The following is a 20,250-nucleotide window of genomic DNA, read 5'->3' as shown; positions in this document are numbered from 1 at the left end:
GAACACAGAGAAAGATAGGGGCTTAATGTTTCGCCTCCCAACCTTTTACCTCAAGGGTAATGTCAACGGTAATAAATCATGATCAAATATATTTGAATGGCCATATATGCTTAGATCTTTCCATCATATGATGCTTGCCAACTAAAGAGTAGGTTGGAATGAGAAGGAATACTACTGACTCTTGCATAAAAGTAAAAGATAGGCCCTTCGTAGAGGGAAGCAGGGATTTGCAGAGGTGCCAGAGCTCGAAGCAAAAACAGAGATGAAAGTAATTTTGAGAGGTATGCTTTCATTATCAACATAACGACCAAGAGTTCCCAATATCTTCCATACTACATACATTATAGGCGGTTCCCAAACAGAAAGGTAAAGATTTTTACTCCCCCACCACCAACAATCATCAATCCATGGCTTGCCCGAAACAATGGGTGCCTCCAACTAACATCAATCCTGGGGGGTTTTGTTTGCAATTATTTTTTATTTGATTTCGATCTTGTCATCATGGGACTGGGCATCCCAGTTACCAGCCATTTTCTCGTGAATGATGAGCGGAGTCCACTCATCGTGAGAATAACCCACCTAGCATGGAAGATACTGCTAGCCCCTAGTCGCTACATGAGCGATTCGGGCATACAAAACAGATTATTATTTGAAGGTTTAGAGTTTGGCACATGCAAATTTACTTGGAACGGCGGGTAAATACCGCATATAGGTAGATATGGTGGACACTCATGGAAGAAACTTGGTTCAAGGAATTTGGATGCACAAGCAGTATTCCCGCTTAGTACAGAAATTTAGGCTAGCAAAAGATTCTAAATAGCAAGCACCACATATTAGAGGATCCATAATAATATAACTTCTATACAAATATACCCAAGCATAACTCATTATGTTGTCTTCCTTGTCCAACTTCAACTAATTTGCTCAGGTTTGAAAATAATTAATGGGGCTCACAATCATAGAAGATGTCCAAGATAGTATATTTATATGTGAAATCTCTCTTCCTTCAATATTCTTTCATGAATTATTCAAGTGACCAATACAATGTTTGCTAACCTTCAATAAATTTACCGCCTCTACTTCTTATATGTGAAGGCATTACTCCCCATGGGAAAGACATATGAGACATATATAAATTTAGATTTATGACATTCAACAATTAACTCACAGGATATAAGTGAAGCACACGAGTAAATGACAAACTACTCCAAAAAGATATAAGTGAAGATCAATGAGTAGTTAAATAATTATGTAGCTATGTGAAGACTCTCTCTCATTTAAGAATTTCAGATCTTGGTATTTTATTCAAACAGCAAGAAAAGCTAAAGAAAATAAAACGACGCTCCAAGCAAAACACATATCATGTGGTGAATAAAAATATAGCTCCAAGTAAAGTTACCGATGAACGAAGACGAAAGAGGGGATGCCATCCGGGGCATCCCCAAGCTTGGGCTCTTGGTTGTCCTTGAATATTACCTTGGGGTTCCTTGGGCATCCCCAAGCTTAGGCTCTTGCCACTCCTTATTACATAGTCCATCGAATCTTTACCCAAAACTTGAAAACTTCACAACACAAAACTTAACAGAAAACTCGTAAGCTCCGTTAGCGAAAGAAAACAAAACACCACTTCAAGGTACTGTAATGAACTCATTCTTTATTTATATTGGTGTTAAACCTACTGTATTCCAACTTCTCTATGGTTTATAAACTATTTTACTAGCCATAAGATTCATCAAAATAAGCAAGCAACACAATGGAAACAGAATCTGTCAAAAACAGAACAGTCTGTAGTAATCTGTATCAGTTGTATACTTCTGGAACTCCAAAAATTCTAAAATAAATTGGTGGACCTGAGGAATTTGTCTAGTAATCATCTTCAAAAAGAATCAACTAAATATCACTCTCCAGTAAAAAGTTGAAGCTAATCTCGTGAGCGCTAAAGTTTCTGTTTTTTACAGCATGATCATAAAGACTTCACCCGAGTCTTCCCAAAGGTTCTACTTGGCACAAACACTAATTAAAACATGAAAACGCATCTAAACAGAAGCTAGATGGATTATTTATTCCTAAACAGAACCAAAAAGCAAGAAACTAAAATAAAATTGGGTTGCCTCCCAACAATCGCTAACGTTTAACGCCCCTAGCTAGGCATGATGATTTCAATGATGCTCACATAAAAGATAAGAACTGAAACATAAAGAGAGCATCATGAAGAATATGACTAGCACATTTAAGTCTAACCCATTTCCTATGCATAGGGATTTTGTGAGCAAACAACTTATGGGAACAATAATCAACTAGCATAGGAAGGCAAAACAAGCATAAGTTTAAAACTTTAAGCACATTGAGAGTAAACTTGATATTATTGCAATTCCTACAAGCATACATTCCTCCCTCATAATAATTTTCAGTAGCATCATGAATGAATTCAACAATATAACCATAACCTAAAGATTCTTTTCATGATCTACTTGCATAGAAAATTTACTACTCTCCACATAAGCAAATTTATTCTCATGAATAGTAGTGGGAGCAAACTCAACAAAATAACTACCATATGATTGAAAATTAAGATCAAGATGACAAGTTTCATGGTTATCACTATTCTTTATAGCATATGTGTCATCACAATAATCATCATAGATAGGAGGCATGCTTTCATCATAGTAATTTTGCTCATCAAAACTTGGGGGACAAAAAATATCATCTTCATCAAACATAGCTTCCCCAAGCTTGTGGCTTTGCATATCATTAGCATCATGGATATTCATAGAATTCATACTAACAACGTTGCAATCTTGCTCATCATACAAAAATTAGTGCCAAACATTTTAATGCATTCTTCTTCTAATACTTTGGCACAATTTTCCTTTCCATCATACTCACGAAAGATATTAAAAAGATGAAGCGTATGAGGCAATCTCAATTCCATTTTTTTTTGTAGTTTTCTTTTATAGACTAAACTAGTGATAAAACAAGAAACTAAAAGATTCGATTGCAAGATCTAAAGATATACCTTCAAGCACTCACCTCCCCGGCAACGGCGCCAGAAACTGCTTGATGTCTACTACGCAACCTTCTTCTTGTAGACGTTGTTGGGCCTACAAGTGCAGAGGTTTGTAGGGCAGTAGCAAATTTCCCTCAAGTGGATGACCTAAGGTTTATCAATCCGTGGGAGGCGTAGGATGAAGATGGTCTCTCTCAAACAACCCTGCAACCAAATAACAAAGAGTCTCTTGTGTCCCCAACACACCCAATACAATGGTAAATTGTATAGGTGCACTAGTTTGGCGAAGACATGGTGATACAAGTGCAATATGGAAGATAGATATTGGTTTTTGTAATCTGAAAATATAAAAACAGCAAGGTAACCAATGATAAAAGTGAGCGTAAACGGTATTGCAATGCTAGGAAACAAGGCCTAGGGTTCATACTTTCACTAGTGCAAGTTCTCTCAACAATAATAACATAATTGGATCATATAACTATCCCTCAACATGCAACAAAGAGTCACTCCAAAGTCACTAATAGCGGAGAACGAACGAAGAGATTATGGTAGGGTACGAAACCACCTCAAAGTTATTCTTTCCGATCAATCCATTGTGATATTCCTATAAGTGTCACAAACAGCCCCAGAGTTCGTAGTAAAATAACACCTTAAGACACACATCAACCAAAACCCTAATGTCACCTAGATACTCCAATGTCACCTCAAGTATCCGTGGGCATGATTGTACGATATGCATCACAACATTTCATATTCATCTATTCAACCAACACAAAGTACTTCAAAGAGTGCCCCAAAGTTTCTACTGGAGAGTCAAGACGAAAATGTGTGCCAACCCCTATGCATAGGTTCATGGGCGGAACCCGCAAGTTGATCACCAAAACATACATCAAGTGGATCGCGTGATATCCCATTGTCACCACAGATAAGCACGGCAAGACATACATCAAGTGTTCTCAAATCCTTAAAGACTCAATCCGATAAGATAACTTCAAGGGAAAAACTCAATCCATTACAAGAGAGTAGAGGGGGAGAAACATCATAAGATCCAACTATAATAGCAAAGCTCGCGATACATCAAGATCGTACCATCTCAAGAACACGAGAGAGAGAGGTCAAACACATAGCTACTGGTACATACCCTCAGCCCCGAGGGTGAACTACTCCCTCCTCGTCATGGAGAGCGCCGGGATGATGAAGATAGCCACCGGTGAGGGTTCCCCCCTCCGGCAGGGTGCCGGAACAGGGCCCCGATTGGTTTTTGGTGGCTACAGAGGCTTGCGGCGGCGGAACTCCCGATCTATTCTGTTCCTTGATGGTTTTAGGGTATATTGATATATATATATATGAGGAAGAAATACGTCAGGGGAGCCACGAGGGGCCCACGAGGGTGGAGGGCGCGCCCAGGGGGTGGGCGCGCCCCCCTGCCTCGTGCCTTCCTCATTGCTTCCCTTACGTACACCCCTAGTTTTCTGGATTGCTTCCGTTCCAAAAATAACTTTTCCGAAGGTTTCTTTCCGTTTGGACTCCGTTTGATATTCCTTTTCTGCGAAACACTAAAACAAGGGGAAAAAAAGAAACTGGCACTGGGCTTTGGGTCAATAGGTTAGTCTCAAAAGTAATATAAAAGTGCATAGTAAAGCCCATAAAACATCCAAGATGGATAATATAATAGCATGAATACTTCATAAATTATAGATACGTTGGAGACGTATCACCCCGGCACGCTCGACTCCCTGCTCGCGCTCAGCGACGACCTCATCAATGTACTTCCTTGCCTCCCATCTCGATCTTGTCTCCCACCCCTCTTTTTGCCTCTGGCCTGATCCGGCCTCTGGCTGCAGTCCAACATTTTCATCGAGGGCGTCTCCCACAAGATCCGCCGGTAGATCGAGGACCTGGAGCGCGCCAGAGGGGTCAAGCCCGGCACCCTCACCGTCGACGGCGTCCCCGTCGACAGCTACCTCACCAGGTCCGTCTCTGCCCGTGGCCAGTGCTGCTTCTTTCATTCCTCATCTGCCTACCAGCGCTTGCTTACGCAATAGAGGATGGATGGATGCAGGTTCGTGTGGGACGAGGGCAAGTACCCCATCAACGCCCCGCTCAAGGAGACCGTCGCCAGCATCTAGTCCTAGGTCGCCAAGATCGAGGATGACATGAAGGTAATTAACTCTGCTTCTCTCTCTCTCTTCATTACTCCAGTTCCTTTCCACACTGACCAAATCACCGCATGGATGACAGTAAAATTTTGGAAGATTGGCAGCAACTTAACACTACATTTGCTAGGCTAGCTGGGTACTGTATTTTGGACAGTGTTGTTTAACACGTTAACAGTTACATTCGGTCCTCGGGGCTGAATTGGTAGATTTTGGATGTAGCTTACTTCCTGTTTGTCTTGATCTGTTTGGTTCCGACTAGCTACCTATTGCACAGCTAGTTACTGTGAAGCATTATCGAATGTTGTTCTTCCCTGCTCTTACCGGCATCCTTTTAATTCTGTATGTGTTTTGTAGTTGAAGGAGTTCATTCTGTGCAGCCGGAGGCGTACGATTTCAAGATCGGCGACCAGTTTTTTTGGAGGCCTGGACACCCACCCCTGGACCAAGTTATCGAGATGCTACAGAAGCACAAGGATAAGTCTCAAGATGAAATCTAGCTAGCTGGCTACAGTATGCCTTATGCTCTCGTTGATTTATTTCTTTGCGCTCTTTTGCAGTTCTATATTGATGAGTGAGCGATCTGGTAGCAGCTAGCTAACTGCCTCTAGATTGTAACCCTATTATGGGATGTGTGGTTGCGCATGTGTTCTACATTGTCAAATGTGTTCTCTGTTGTCACACATCGTATGTGATGTCCATAGTTTTTATATTTGTTGTCATGCAATGCGGTCACTGAATTGCTCAAATTTGCTGGCCAAGTACTATGTAGTGCTGTTCTATGCTAGGCTACCAAGCTAGGTAACTTCTGTATCAAAATCATGGGTTCTAATCTTTACTATTATCTGCCATGGATCAACAATGATGCGTCACAGGTAGTAGTAGTAGAGTCGGACTTGGTGCTGCATTGCCCAGTTATTAGCTCCTCGATCTGTTCCTCACAGCGTGGGGTCAGCACTTTACCTCAACTTGTCTGCATTTTCTCTCACACACTAGACTTGCTCATCCATAACATAATGGTAGTGCGTGAGTGAGTCATGTAGGTATGTTTGTTTTTAGGCTGGTTGTAGATGGCTTTGTATGTTATGGTAGTGTGCTTGCTCTCCCTGCTCTGCTTTCGCTTGGAGAAGAGAAGCGCAGAGCAGAGCAGGGTAAGTAAAACAAACAACACTTGTTTGCAGCTAATGCGTACAAACACACTAGCAGCTCTCTAATTAGAACAACGGATGCTGTGCAACTCCCTACTAGTAGATACCAACCACATGTACCTACGGATTTACTACTAAATCTAATTACAGTACTACCAGATGTTGTGTGATTCCTTCCATTCTATGATAGATAAAGGAAGTACTTCATCAGTAACGAGACATGCTAATTTGGTGCTGAAATTTATAAGCAACTAAATTGTGCAGAATTAAGTTTCACATTCAAATCGATGTTGTGGTTGTATGTCATGTGTGCACCATGGAGAGAAATTTCAGAGCCAACTAAAAGAAATTCTACTCTTTACTGCAGAACAGTATACAACATTACTTTGTTGGTTGCCTGCTAATTGTGTGCAAACTGCTTATCAATAGCTTATCAAGCACTGCCTGACTGGCTCGCATCGCTCTGCTGTCGTCGTTGTGTCGTCAGTGCTCTTTCCTCTCTGTCTGTCTACGACAGTAGGATTCATGCACCAAGCCAAGAACCTGAATCTTTTGTTAGGCTGCTAGTAAACTAGGTTGTACTCTTTCCAATTGCAAGTTGGATAGAACCTGCAATTAAGTGCACAGACATACATGGATTCTGGTTCAATTCGTATGTATGTTTGTATGTGCATGCTTACGACTTTGACTAAAACTAGTTAATTCATTGTTCTACCTTGAAGGTGACCAGTCCTTAGCTGCGCGCTTTGGTCGGTCATGCTAATTTCAGTTCCTATGATTTTTAATCTCTGTTTTCTCTTTTCCCCAGCTACCAAGACTGAGTTTGTGGTGATGGCAGCTGACACGGAGCCGATCGAAATCTTCCCCCACCCCCTGTTCCTCCTCGATGATAACAAGGTAGAAATTCTCTCCGTATGCTGCATCATATATAGTACTACTAATTAGTTTGTATGCCGTTGTCTGCATGATATGGTTAGACCGACGACTGTCAAGCTCATAATTCTGTATGATGTTAAAGATTAACAAAATATACGATATGACTTGTGTGCTGACCTCTAGTATCTTGCTCATCTGTAATGTGTCTGTTGTACGCTTGCCTTTCTTTGGCCTGCTATTTTTATTTATCAAATGAAAGGACATTCTGTTTGGAAGTGGGCAATTTTGCTCAAAAATAAGTAAATAAATTGTATGTGCATGCTGAAATGTGACATGTCTGGTGGTTGCTGTATATGGGCAAGACGAATTGAATCCTGCTGTGTACTTGTCGATTCTAGCTTATATTGGTGTTTTGTGATCCTAAAAAAATACTGCATCCTGCTGTGTACTTGTCAATCCTGCTGTGTATTCATATTGTGCCTCTGTTTTCTTGTATGAATGAGTTATCTCATTTTAACTAGCTGGAGAACAAAAAGCATGGTACTAGCTCAATTTGTGTTATCTTTCTAAATAAGTTTCCTTTTCTTGAATGGTCTGTCCATAAGATATTTGCCTCACTTTTTCTGATTCTTCTCTGCTGATTCATGTAATAGGGCGACCGAGGAAGGCATGTGAAAGTGCAACTATCCCTGGGTGGTTTTGGTAATTCCTAACAACATATAGCTCATTGAGCTAATGCTATTTCAAGATAAATATGTCAGGAAAGCTCAACGATTGGCATGGCATGGATTAGAAAGTGGACCCCTCAAAATGCTAAGGACAAAAGATTGGCTCAAGCTCAAAGCACAAGACTCTACATTTTCATTTTAGTGATCCAAGATCACATTGAGTCCATAGGAAAAGCCAATACTATCAAGTGGGGTGAGGTGTTGCTTAATGAGTTTCTTGCTCAAAGTGCTTAGTGATATGCTCCAAAACCCTCAACTACTTTCTCACATCCATATATGTCCCAAACAAAAATTCAAACTCGGCCCCACCGAATCTTTCTAACCGGCGCCACGGAGTTCAGTTGACATAGCCACTGCCAGAAACCCTAGTCTTTTCGGTCTCACCGATAGGGATCTCGGTCTCACCGAGATGGGATTGTAATCACTCTGTTTCCCTTCGTAACGTTTCGGTCAAACCGAGATGAGCGATCGGTCGCACCGAGATTGCAATGCAAACTCTCTGTTTCCCTTTCGTAACGTTTCGGTCCAACCGAAATGAGCGAATCGGTCCCACCGAGTTTGCCTGACCAACTCTCTGTTAGTCTATTACCAAAATCGGTCTCACCGAGTTTGTGTAATCGGTCTCACCGAGATTACGTTATGCCCTAACCCTAATGAAATCGGTCCCACCGAGTTGACATGTCGGTCCCACCGAAATCCCTAACGTTCACATTTTGAACTAAATTGGTCCGACCGAGTTTCATGATTCGGTCCCACCGAGTTTGGTGATTTGTGTGTAACGGTTAGATTTTGTGTGGAGGCTATATATACCCCTCCACCCACTCTTCATTCGTGGAGAGAGCCATCAGAACATGCCTACACTTCCAACATACATTTTCTGAGAGAGAACCACCTACACTTGTGTTGAGGTCAAGATATTCCATTCCAACCACATAAATCTTGATCTCTAGCCTTCCCCAAGTTGCTTTCCACTCAAATCTTCTTTCCACCAAATCCAAATCCTGTGAGAGAGAGTTGAGTGTTGGGGAGACTATCATTTGAAGCACAAGAGCAAGGAGTTCATCATCAACACACCATTTGTTACCTCTTGGAGAGTGGTGTCTCCTAGATTGGCTAGGTGTCACTTGGGAGCCTCCGTCAAGATTGTGGAGTTGAACCAAGGAGTTTGTAAGGGCAAGGAGATCGCCTACTTCGTGAAGATCTACCCGAGTGAGGCAAGTCCTTCGTGGGCGACGGCCATGGTGGGATAGACAAGGTTGCTTCTTCGTGGACCCTTCGTGGGTGGAGCCCTCCGTGGACTCGCGCAACCGTTACCCTTCGTGGGTTGAAGTCTCCATCAACGTGGATGTACGATAGCACCACCTATCGGAACCACGGATAAAAAATCTCCGTGTCAACATTGCGTTTGCTCCCTCAAACTCCTCCCTTTACCTTCATATGCAATTGTTTTACATTCCGCTGCTATACTCTTAGAATTGCATGTGTAGGTTGATTGCTTGACTTGTGCAAAGTTGCTAAAATCTGCCAAGAACTAAAATTGGGAAAAGGCTAGATTTTTATTTGGTCAAGTAGTCTAATCACCCCCCTCTAGACATACTTTCGATCCTACAAGTGGTATCAGAGCTTTGGTCTCCATTTGCTTTGATTTCCATAGCTTTTGGTGGTCATAGCCTTGGTTTCACAACCTAGGAGAGTATGGCGTCTAGCGAGGGAAATTACCACCGTAGAGGTCCTTACTTTGATGGTACAAATTTTGCTAGTTGGAAGCATAAGATGAAAATGCATATTCTTGGACATAACCCCGCCGTTTGGGCTATTGTGTGTATTGGCTTGCAAGGTGAATTCTTCGATGGGAGAGAACCAAACCGTGAAGCTACCGCGGAAGAGTTGAAGATGCTACAATACAATGCTCAAGCTTGTGATATTCTCTTCAACGGATTGTGCCCCGAAGAATTCAACAAAATCAGCCGTCTTGAGAATGCAAAGGAAATTTGGGATACTTTGATTGATATGCACGAAGGTACCGATTCCGTCAAGGAATCCAAATTGGATGTGCTCCAAAGTCAGCTTGACAAGTTCAAAATGAAGGATGGTGAAGGCGTCGCTGAAATGTACTCTAGGCTTGCTCTCATCACAAATGAGATTGCCGGCTTAGGAAGTGAAGAGATGACCGATAGATTCATCATCAAGAAGATCCTAAGAGCCTTGGATGGAAAATATGATACCGTGTGCACATTGATCCAAATGATGCCCAATTACAAAGATCTCAAGCCAACGGAAGTTATTGGAAGAATTGTTGCTCATGAGATGTCACTCAAGGATAAGGAAGAGCTTCACAACAAGTCAAGTGGTGCTTACAAAGCCTCGTGTGTTGCTCCCACATCATCAAGTGAGAAGCAAACCTTCAATGAAGAATTGATTCTAATGGTGAAGAACTTCAACAAGTTCTACAAGAGTAGAAGCAAGGAAAGAAGTTCCATGTCAAGGTCCTACAATGACAAAAGATCTTCTAGTCGTGAGCGTAATTGCTACAATTGTGGAAGACCCGGTCACTAGTACAATGAGTGTACGGATCCCTACAAAAGAAGAGAAGATTCTCCCAAAAGAAGGAGTAGAAGAGAAGATTCACCATCAAGAGAAACGAGTAGAGATGATCGTTATGAAAGAAGACCCTCTCGGAGAAGCAAGGATTCAGAAAGGAAGGACAAGTCAACAAGGAGCTACACAAAAAGAAGACATCAAGCTCATGTTGGTGAATGGGTATCCAGTTCCGACTCTGACCATCACTCCGAAAGAAGTTATCACTCCGACTCCAAATATACTCAAGATGAAGGTGTTGCCGGACTAGCACTTGTGACAACCAACTCCTACGACATATTTGACTCACCAAATGAAGGAATTGGGAGATTCTTCATGGCTAAAGTTCCAAAGGTAACACACCCCGAGTATGTTGATTTCAATAGTGATGAAGATGAATTGCTAGGAGATGATGATTTACTTGTTGACAACTCTAGTTATGAAAACTATGATGAGCTTGCTATTAATCATGATAATCAAGATAAAACGAATGATGATGATAAGAAGGAGATTGAGCGTCTAAGTAAAGAACTAAACACTCTTAAGTTAGCTCATGAAACTACCTTGGAAAATCATCGAGAACTTTTAAAGACTCATGATAAGCTACGCTTTGAAAAGCTCAACCTTGAGCAAGAACATGAGTTTTTAAAGGCAATCAATGATGATCTTCGCAAGAAAAGTTCTTCTTACATTGCCAAGCGTTTACTCTTGTCTACTTACATGCCACAAGTTAAATCTAGCAACAAGAACAAGAAAGATTCTTCATCTAGTAGTAACAACAATCATGCTAAATCCAATGATGTTGCTTCTAGTAGTTCTCTTGATTCCACTAATGATTCTCTTAGCCAAGTTACACTTGAGCAAGAAAATAGCTTATTGAAGGGAATTATAGAGAAAGGTGTTTACAAGAGCCTTGCCGGAAGTAAGCAATTTGAGGAAATTGTACGCAAGCAAGGAAGACACCGGAAGAATCAAGGTGTTGGTTTTGAACGAAAGTTCAATGCCAATGGAGTTGAGTGGGAAGAAGATCAATACCCCAAGACGAAGTTTGTTCCTCAACAAGAGAAGTATGATCCTACTTCTTTCAAAGGAACACAAGCTCAAGATGATCTTCCACCACAAGACCACAAGCAAAAAGGCAAGGACAAGCTTCAAGAGGAGATTGATGCATTTGAAGAAGCACCCAAGGCCTTGGTCAAGTGGATTCCCAAGACTACATCAAGTTCTACTTCATCAAGTACGACTACAACTCCAAGGATTCCCATCAAGATGGTGTGGATCCCGAAGAAGAAGAACTAGAGAGTTCTTGAGGATGACTCCGCCAACGTACTTCACTCTCATCATTTTGGCAAGGACAAGTGCAAACAACTTTCATATCTTGCACTAGTTCAAGGAGTCACAAACCCTCTTGTTGGTAAGACAAGGGACAAGGTAACCTAATGCTTTCATGGACATCATCTTGTGTACACATCACTCTATGTCTATGGATATCCTTGTTTGTTCCTTGTGGGACTAACCCGTGTAGGTATTGAAAGTGCAACTCACTCCAATGGATTGCTCCGAATGATCTACATCAACATTGAGCATCCACATCTTCAACACCTACATGAAGTCATCATCGACAAAACCCAAGGTTAGTTCATCCCTCTTAGGGGGGATATCAGATCTAGGGGGAGCTTTACTCTAATCAACTGAGCTAGAGCAACTCTAATGATATGAGCACAACAATGCTTTATGTAAAAGTGGCAACCCCACTTGTGCTTAAACGATGAGTATGACCTATGATCAAATGTTCTCATTTGACTCCTAAGTCAATATACTCATATATAGATGACCTAGTCATCGCCAAATTCCTTGATAGATGCTAGAGTGTTTGTGCATGCTTTGTCACATATTTCTTTTGTCAGTTTATTGTGTGAGCATGTTGGATGCATATTTTACTCATTCAAGGACATCCATTTGTTGCTTTGATTGTTTGGCTTTTTCTCTTTTGCCAAATGGACGGACAAGAATGCCTAAGAACTCCCTCTAGCTATCTATGCTTTTCTTGTCTCAAACTCTATGCATGCTACATCACAAAGTTTGATCAAGTCAGATTCGAACCACTCTCTGTGAGGAGCACTCGGAGTCCCCGATTCGTCATAGACTTAAACTTCCAAAACCTCTTTGTGCATTTCGGTCTGACCGATGCATCCTTTTCGGTCCTACCGAGATCACTAAGTTGATCTAGGTTTTCAATCTCGGTGCAACCGATTAGAACCTTTCGGTCACACCGAGTTGCAGTAACTACCTGCAGTTTTGCATCTCGGTGCCACCGAGTTGTTCCACTCGGTCACACCGACAGGGTCAGGTTATATATACCGACGGGTCAAATTTTGGAAATTTTTCCGAAACCCTTCACCCGCGCGTAACCTGCTCTGCCTCTTCGGGTCTCCGGATCGTCTTCTCGCCGCCAGCGACCTCCCGCCGCTGGTCTCCGCCGCTGTCAACGACAATCTGCTCCGCCGTTGCCGCCGTAGCGAACACTCTTCGTTCTAGGGTAAGTGTTCGATCCCTTGTGCTGTCTTTTTCACTCCGATTCCTAGCACAAGGACAATGCCATGTTTCTTGCCATGATTGAGATTGATCCATCCAGCTAAAACTTCCTTAGGTCTAGATTGATTCGAAAATTTTAGGGTTAGCTCTCCGCAGAACTCATCTCGGACCGACCGAACTGTAGAAATCTGTCTCACCGATTCGGCCTTGGCCATTGCACATGCGCTCTTCGGTCTGACCGAAACTTGCAAATCGGTGTGACCGAGTTCAAGATTCTGTGAAACCCTAGCAATCTCGGTGCCACCAAACTGTGACTCGGCCCTACCGAGTTCACTAGTTTAGGTTCCAAGTGTTGCTTCGGTATCACCGAGTTTGTCAATTCGGTAGCTCCGAGATCACTTCTGTAGAGAACTAAAACTAAACTTTTTGACTCAATTGTTTTGCAAAACTCCTGTACTTTGTGATGCTCATCTTCTCTACCTCATATATAATCTATTCACAGGGTCTGCTGACAGTTTGCTTGCAAGATGTCTGACCAAAATAACAGCCAGAACAAGTCTGAACAGCAGGTGCAGATGAGTGAGGGTTCTGATCCCTCTAGCAGCTATGATGAGGGCAGCAGGAGCACACCTAGTAACTTGCCAAAGGCAGCTACGAGGACAAGGAAGAAGAAAAATTCTGATTCAGAGGATGAAGATTATGTGGCTGTAGAGGATGAAGCCACTTCAAGGAAAAAGTTGCTGAAAAAGGAGTATGGCACAGCTGCTGCAAGAAAGCCAGGAATGAAAACAAAGGCTCCAGCAAGAAGAGTTCCAATGTCAAAGCCAAGGAAAGTTGCCACAGGTGAAACCATGAAGTTCACCATTGAATCTGAAGAAGAAGCTGCTGGTGAGGATAAGAAGAAGAAAAGGGCAAGAACCACTACTGCCAAAGTTCTTGGCAAGCCCTCAATGAGGAGAGATTCTGAAGAAGAAGAAGAACAGGAGGATGCTGCACCAGCACCCAAAGCTCAGAAGCTCATGGGAGATGCAATCAGATCAGGGGCTGCTCCATCTAAGCCCAAAGCTGCTCCCAAGGCTGCTGTTCCAGCTCCAAAGCCTAAACCCAAGAGAAGCACTAGAAACATTCTTGCTGAGGAGAAAAACAAGGCCCCAGTGCCTGAGGCTGCTGAAGAAGAGGAAGATGCCTCACTTGTTTTGAGAAAGCTCAAGCCCAAGATCCCTGACCACAATGATGCACATCCCGTTGCAGAAAACATGAAGATCAGGAAGGATGCAGGACTGAGATTATGGAGACAGTCTGATCCATATGCTGTCAGGAGGAGAACTGCTGTTGACTACAGGTTTCACACTAAGGAACAACAAGACTTTTATGAGACATTTTTTTTTGACAAGAAGCCCATTGTGTGTGACATGAGATGGATTGACTAGGAGTACATCAAGAAGAATGAAGATCACTATCCAGGAGTATATGACAGCTTCAAAGCATGTGGAGTTGATACATTTGTTGCCCAGAAGCTCATCAAGTGGAATGATGAGCTGATCATGCAGTTTTACTCCACTGACCACTTTTATCCAGATGGAAGGATAGTTTGCATGTCTGAAGGTACAAGGTACCAATCCACTGTTGAAGAATGGGCTCAGTTGATCAATGCTCTGGAAGAAAATGAGGATGACTTGGATGTTTATGCTGAGAAGAAGAAAGACCACAACACTATGGCACACATGTACAGAGAGATCCCAGATGATGCTTTCGAGAATCACAAGTTTGGACCTGTCCACTTCTTGTTATCTGGTCTGCCTACCATAAATTGGATCCTAAGGCACACTTTGCTACCCAAGTCAGGTGATCACAAGATGATCAGGGGACATGCTATCAACTTGCTACATTTGTTTGATGTGCCTCAAACGTTCAAAGTCATGAGTCTGATTGTGGAAACAATCAAAAGGACAGCAGCTGATCAGAAGAGAAGTTGTGGGTATGCCCCACACATTCAGGAGCTCATCAACTCAAAGATGGGCACAGGCACATATCAGTTGGATAAGGAGAATTTACCCTTATATCCTGAGTTTGAAGACAACACTGTAGTCATGACTGAGAATGAACCATCATCAGCTCAAGCACAAGAGAAGAGAGAGAAGGCAAGGGCAGAGAAAGCTGCAAAGATGCCAACTGATGAAGAGGCATCTCAAGTTTTCCTGAAGAGCAAGCAAGATCAGTTGGCATATCTGATCCAATCCACCTTGAGGATTGAGAAGGGCTTGGCCACCCTGACTCAAAACCAGGAGAGCTTGGAGAGGATTATAGAGACCAAATTCTATGATCTTGATCTGAAGGTAACTGAGATCCAAATTAAAGTTGAGCAGCTTCAAGAGGAAGCAGAGGAGAAGAAGGGCAAGTCTACTACAAATGCTTTTGCTACAGTGCCTAGAGGACAAAGATCTGCTGCAGTGCCCGTTGAGGGAGTCCTGGATTAGGGGGTCCTCGGACAGCCGGGCTATATCCTTTGGCCGGACTGTTGGACTATGAAGATACAAGATTGAAGACTTCGTCTCGTGTCCAGATGGGACTCTCCTTGGCGTGGAAAGCAAGCTTGGCAATACGGATATGTAGATCTCCTCCCTTGTAACCGACTCTGTGTAACCCTAGCCCCCTCTGGTGTCTATATAAACCGGAGGGTTTAGTCCGTAGGACAACAACAATCATACCATAGGCTAGCTTCTAGGGTTTAGCCTCTATGATCTCGTGGTAGATCAACTCTTGTAATACTCATATCATCAAGATCAATCAAGCAGGAAGTAGGGTATTACCTCCACCGAGAGGGCCCGAACCTGGGTAAACATTGTGTCCCCCGCCTCCTGTTACCATCCGCCTTAGACGCATAGTTCGGGACCCCCTACCCGAGATCCGCCGGTTTTGACACCGACATTGGTGCGTTCATTGAGAGTTCCACTGTGCCATCACCGTAAGGCTTGATGGCTCCTTCGATCATCGGCAACGATGCGATCCAGGGTGAGGTTTTCCTCCCCGGATAGATCTTCATATTCGGTGGCTTCGTACTGCGGGCTAACTCGCTTGGCCATCTGGAGCAGATCGATAGCTACGCCCCTGGCCATCAGGTCAGGTTTGGAAACTTGAACTATACTGCCGACATCCGCGGAGACTTGATCTTCGACGGATTCGAGCCCATGTTAGGTGCGCCGCACGATCACGACGAGCATGATTTAACTCTGCCATCGGACTGTGTTCGGGAGATCACACCTGCAACTACTCCGGCCTTCAATCCGGAACAAATTGCGCCATCTGTGGACGGATGGATGGACCCCGCCACAGAGGCCACACACTCAGTGGCGATAGCACCGAATACTGGCTTCACCTCCTATGAGAACCGTGTTGCCGAACCGTTGGATTCGTCCCCGGCCACGGACTCCGAGCCGCTTGTGTCCGTGCCCATCAAATCCGATTGGGCACCGATCATGGAGTTTACCTCCACGGATATCTTTCAGCACTCGCCTTTTGGCGACGTACTAAACTCGTTGAAGTCTCTCTCCCTGTCGGGAGACCCTTGGCCGAACTATGTCCGGCTAGAATGGGATGCGGACGACGAAGAAATTCGCGCCCCACCCACCACCCACTTAGTAGCCACTGTCGACGATTTAACCGACATGCTCGACTTCGGCTCCGAAGACGTCAACGGTATGGACGACGATGCAGGAGACGAACAAGAACCACCGCCCACAGGGCGCTGGACTGCCACCTCATCGTATGACATATACATGGTGGACACCCCCAAAGAAGGGAATGGCGATAAGACAACGAAGGATAATCCCTCCAAGAAGCAACCCAAGCACCGACATCAGCGGCGCCACTCTAAGTCTCGCCATAGCAAAAGCAGCGATACCGGCACAAGAGACAATAACGCTCCGGATAGTGCCGAAGATGACGATAATCCCGTCCAGCCAGACCTCGAGCGGGAGGATGAACAAGCTAGCCCTCCGGAACAGGCAGCAAACGGAGAATCAGAGGATGACAATTACATGCCTCTCTCCGAAGACGAAGTGAGCCTCGACGACGAAGAATTTGTCGTGCCTGAGGATCCCGTCGAGCAGGAGCACTTCAAGCGCCGGCTTATAGCCACAGCAAATAGCCTGAAGAAAAAGCAACAACAGCTTCGAGCTGATCAAGATTTTCTAGCGGATAGATGGACTGAAGTCCTGGCAGCCGAGGAATATGAACTTAAGCGCCCAACCAAGAGTTACCCAAAGCGCAGGTTGCTTCCTCAACTCGAAGAGGAACCATTAAAACCTACATCACCAGCATATGATGCGGCTGATCAGCTGCCTCGTGGCCGAGACAGAGAGGCCCATCAGTCCGAAGGCCAGCCCGCACCCTGCCGCCATTCAAACAAAAATACCAAGGCCCGGGGCAATACGCGGGACCTGCGAGACGTATTGTAAAACAAAATAAAACATGGAAGGTCGATCTATAGATCACGGGGTCGCACCCCAACACGTGACGATGATCGTCACGCCGGATACACTAAAAGCAAATCCGGCCGGGCCGAACACAGCAGACAAGACTCGTATGAACTGCGTCGTGATATAGCCCGGCACAGAGGTGCCGCACACCCCCTATGCTTCACTGATGAAGTAATGGATCACGAATTCCCAGAAGGGTTTAAACCCGTAAACATTGAATCATATGATGATACTACAGACCCCGCGGTATGGAAAGAAGACTTCTTCCTCCACATTCACATGGCCCACGGGGATGACCTACATGCCATCCAGTATCTCCCGCTAAAACTCAAAGGGCCGGCTCGGCATTGGCTTAATAGCTTTCCGGCAAACTCCATCGGAAATTGGGAGAGCCTGGCAGATGCATTCTTGGACAATTTCCAGGGCACTTATGTGCGACTGCCGGATGCTGACGATTTAAGTCATATAACTCAGCAGCCAGGGGAATCGGCCAAGAAATTCTGGACCCGGTTCCTAACTAAGAAAAACCAAATTGTCGACTGTCCGGATGCAGAGGCCTTAGCGGCATTTAAACACAACATCAGTGACGAATGGCTCGCCCGACACCTTGGTCAAGAGAAGCCAAAATCCATGGCAGCCCTCACGACACTTATGACCCACTCTTGCGCGGGCAAAGATAGCTGGTTGGCTCATAGTAACAATACAGCAAGCAAACCTGGCACATCAAAGGCCAGGGATAGCAACGGCGAACCACGACGCAACAAACATAAGCGCCGCAAATATGGTGAAAACGCAAAAGATACGGCAGTCAATGCCAGATTCAGGGGCTCCAAGTCCGGTCAGCGGAAGGGGCCACTCAAAAATAATAATTCAGGTCCATCCAGTTTGGACCGCATACTCGATCGCCAATGCCAAATTCATGGCACCCCAGGAGCGCCAGCCACCCATACCAACAGAGAATGCTGGGTCTTCAAACAACACGGCAGGGCAAGCGCCAAAAACGGAGAAGGGGGGTCCCAAAGCGATGATGGCGACGAAGAGCCTAGATCACCGAACACGAGAAGGCAAAAGAAGTTTCCCCCGCATATTCAATCGGTGAATGTGGTAAATACCACCCAAATTACTAACTCGGACCGGATACGCACCCTTAGGGGTGCCGACTTAACGGAACTATCCGTCCCACAATATAAACTAGGGCCGGTCACCTTCAACTGCACGGATCGTCCGGTTAACGCCAATCATGGCAATCCAACCGCACTAGTCCTCGACCCAATAATAGACGGGTTCCACCTCACTTGAGTCCTTATGGACGGAGGCAGCAGCCTAAATCTGCTTTACCAGGACACAGTGCGCAAGATGGGCATCGATCATTCGGCGATCAAACCCACTAAAGCCACTTTCAGAGGCATTATACTAGGTGTGGAAGCCAGCTGTACAGGCTCCATTGCCCTTGGGGTAGTCTTCGGATCACCAGAAAATTACCGTACCAAAGAGTTAATCTTCGAAATCGTCCCTTTCCGCAGTGATTATCAGGCACTGCTCGGACGAACCGCGTTCGCTCGATTGAACGCGGTGCCACATTATTCCTACCGTAAGCTCAAGATGCCCGGTCCACGCGGCGTCATCACGGTCAATGGCAAGGCCGAACCTTCCCCCGGCACAAACAAATACACTACTGCTTTAGCAGCAGAATCAACGAGCAGCACCTTGCAGCCGAACCTCGAGTTGACGTCCAGGCTCCCGGACACTGTCAAGGGACTCCGAACTGCTTTGCGGAAGGATATCCCGGCTCGTCCAGAGCTCTGTTAAACACTCCGGCAAAGGCCAGGACAGGCCGAGCTCAGCGGCTTAACCGCTCTCCGGCACGCAAATAGTTCTTACATTTCCTTCATAGGTTCACCTTTGCGCCGACCAGGACGGGCCATACGAAGGCAGCTTGAACGCGCAAGGGAATCCTTAGACATTCCCCGCAATGACCATCCGGCTATATCACGGATCCGCACTCAGCTTCTTCCCCCTGGTCTCAACAGGTTCCGCAATCATATTCCCTTTCTATCACATTACTTGTACTCATACGCATAGACGTACTATTCAAATACAACATGTGGATTTATATGACGTTTACCTGCTGTTATTTCTTATCGAAATTCTTTTGTCAAGTGGCATCCGTACACAACGATATGCCTTAAAATATGCCAGGGGCTTCGTTTTACCCATAATATGGCAATAAAGTCCGAACACCTTCATGGAAGTTCGGCACCCCGAACCTATAGCATTATATGCATCAGCTCCGAATCATGTCTTGGGTCAATAGTTGGGTTTGCCCGGCTCCCATGTTTTGGTACCTTACGTTCCGCTATATCGGCTAAGGTAGCACTGGGAGAACTACTGCGATTGTGTCCCGGTTCTTCCGGACGAGCACCTCAGTAGAGAAAGCCGAAAACTGACTGTCATGATACGGCGAGAGCTGGTCAGCTGTTCGAGAGGTCGTAAAATCTTTAAGGATTTCTCCCGCATAATGCCATAACCAATGCAGCGTGCGATGGATCGGTCTTTTCTCCGATCAGGTGCTTACAGAGCCCCTAGTACGGTCTTCCGAACACCAGGGGCTGCGCCTACCTTACTAAAGCTCCTATGGCTAAGTGAGAGTGATAAAGCCCTATAGTCCGATTGCCTGGTTCGTTGTGCTGAGCACCTCCTTCGAAGGACCCAAAACTGGGATAAAGAGTGCTCAGGTTTATCCCG

This window comes from Triticum aestivum, chromosome 2D (genome assembly GCF_018294505.1).
Source record: "Triticum aestivum cultivar Chinese Spring chromosome 2D, IWGSC CS RefSeq v2.1, whole genome shotgun sequence".
In the NCBI taxonomy this organism is placed as follows: domain Eukaryota; kingdom Viridiplantae; phylum Streptophyta; class Magnoliopsida; order Poales; family Poaceae; genus Triticum; species Triticum aestivum.
This window is presented reverse-complemented; position numbering follows the sequence as displayed.